We start from the raw sequence: 2,343 nt of genomic DNA, 5'->3' as shown, positions 1-2,343 counted from the left end.
TAGTTATTACGTATTGCTGTCTGATGATTTTTCCAAATTAATTTTGATGTGAACTATTTTCCATTAATGAGTTTGTTGTACTCTTAGCTATGTCATATTGATGATTGTGTATGACCTTTCTCCATAGGTGGCTAACTATAATATTTTGCAAGCTGATGATACCGCAATTTAGGTAGTTATAGTACACTACTTTATTGGTTATTTATTTTAAAATTTAAAAATATACCTAATAATTAAACTCACAAGGATCTATCTATTTTATATATATATATATATATATAACTATGTTATAGCGGTAATTTGCATCATTTGCATACCATTCATATCATATCCCTGCCATTATTCGTCACCCACTCTCAAACATAAAAATAGGATAACAAAATGCTACTCAATGGTTTATCTGTGAAGTAGTATCGGGAACATATGATAGATGTGGCGAGTTTATCACTTGCACATATCCTTTCCTATCCCTATACACCCCTCACATATGCACCGGCTCATATCATATCGTCAGCGTCCACCAAACCTGCTCCACACCATCGCTTTGCGGATACGACGACATGGGATACGATAGATAGCTCATCATATTTTCAGCTATTATCTTGCTTTGCGTGGCAATGTCGATACTGCATAATCCTATCCCACTAACCCACTATTATATCCCGCTGCACAGACATGATGATTCAATCATATATGAAAGGACTCCGTGATAGAAACAGGATACGATATTAAATCTACTATGCACTCATTATTTTGTTTCTCTTCCTCATCTCAGGACTTACTATTATATCTCTCTTTTAATCTTTTAAACAAGATGCTTTGGGATAAGAAGCACGATCAACAACTGGGAGCAAGACACTAATTTCCGAGTTTGTTACATCTAGCTTTTAGTGCCCACTATTTATTTTCTCGAAGTTTGTTACTTAGCTTTAGTGCCTTTATTGTTGACTTGTGTGTGTGATTTTCTTTAAGGAAAATGGATATGAACGCTAAGTTTGTAAATATTGCAATCTATATATTTATTAACACACTACACCATTTTCAATTTTTAGAAATGCACTATATAGCGATACATGAGGGGTTTTTAAGAAACCATCTAGATAATAGTGTAAAATTTTTCTTTAGTACTAATTTATAGAGTCGGGGTTTAAAAACACCTCTAAGTTCAAATTATAAAAAGAGAAAATAAATCACTCACACTCTTTCTCCAAGAGACTACCACTCACTAAGTCAAACCCTGATTCAATCCCCAACTCCTTCTCCTCCTTGGTCAGCATTCCAATAGGCCATTGGAGCCTGATCCCATCGAATGTAGGGATTTCTTGGAATTCCCCACCTCTCGATCCCCATCACCAATCGCATCCATGGCGCTACTAGCGATGTCAGACCTCTAATCTATCACGGCAATTCTCCATGGGATCTATCAAAAAGAAAGGTGGGATCTTAGCGCCACAATCTCTCCTTCATATCAAGCTATTGTTCTCCTCTAGGTTCACCTTTGACGCCAATCGCTGCTAGATCCCTAACATCGAGAGTAATTGCTCGCTCAGATGAGCCCACCGTGCTTGAGAAACTCGATTGTATGATGTAACTTCGCTCTTGGCTTCCATGGGGATGTGCATGCGTGAGGAGCTTCTTTAGGAGGGGGTTGATGTGAATAGCATCAATCTTGATGTGCTGCATCGGCTATCGCATATTGCTTTGCGTCGCGAGGAGCATTGGGAGGTCGTCGAGGTTATCGGTTCGGTGGAGAGCTAACATCGATGCTAGATTTTCGATGCGGGAAGCACGGTGAGATCTATCTTTGGTTTTTAATTAAGTCTCATTGTTTTTAATTGTTCCTTCTTCAAGACCATGGGTTTTGTTTCATATATATGATGATCAGGTCATCTTGCAGCATCAATCACTCATCAACAAAATCATCACAAATTTTACATGCATTCATCCGAAAGATGGAGACAGTCGCGATCATCATCATAAATCTTTTAGCTTTCTTCTTGAAAATTACTTAGTTTCTTCAACATGCATGCACTCTCATGATCATGGTACCAATGATATGGTACCAATGATTAAACAAAAACATAGATTCAACATATTTGATTCTAAAGTCTATATTGGTTCATCTCTCACCAACTTTACGTTGAGAGATTGATTAGAATTGAATGTTAAATGTTGCTAAATTAAGCAAAAGTTCTGATGGGGATTCACTACTAAAAGAAATTGATTACTTTATAGACCTTCATGATTTTTAACTATTTATATATATATATTTAGAATTTGTAGTTTGGTGTTGTGTGTGCTTGAGGAGCAAGTGATCTTATGTTGCTTGAGGAACCTGACAAG

Source organism: Dioscorea cayenensis, chromosome 12 (genome assembly GCF_009730915.1).
Source record: "Dioscorea cayenensis subsp. rotundata cultivar TDr96_F1 chromosome 12, TDr96_F1_v2_PseudoChromosome.rev07_lg8_w22 25.fasta, whole genome shotgun sequence".
Taxonomy (NCBI): Eukaryota; Viridiplantae; Streptophyta; class Magnoliopsida; order Dioscoreales; family Dioscoreaceae; genus Dioscorea; species Dioscorea cayenensis.
The sequence above is the reverse complement of the archived record's forward strand: the minus strand, read 5'-3'. Positions refer to the sequence as shown.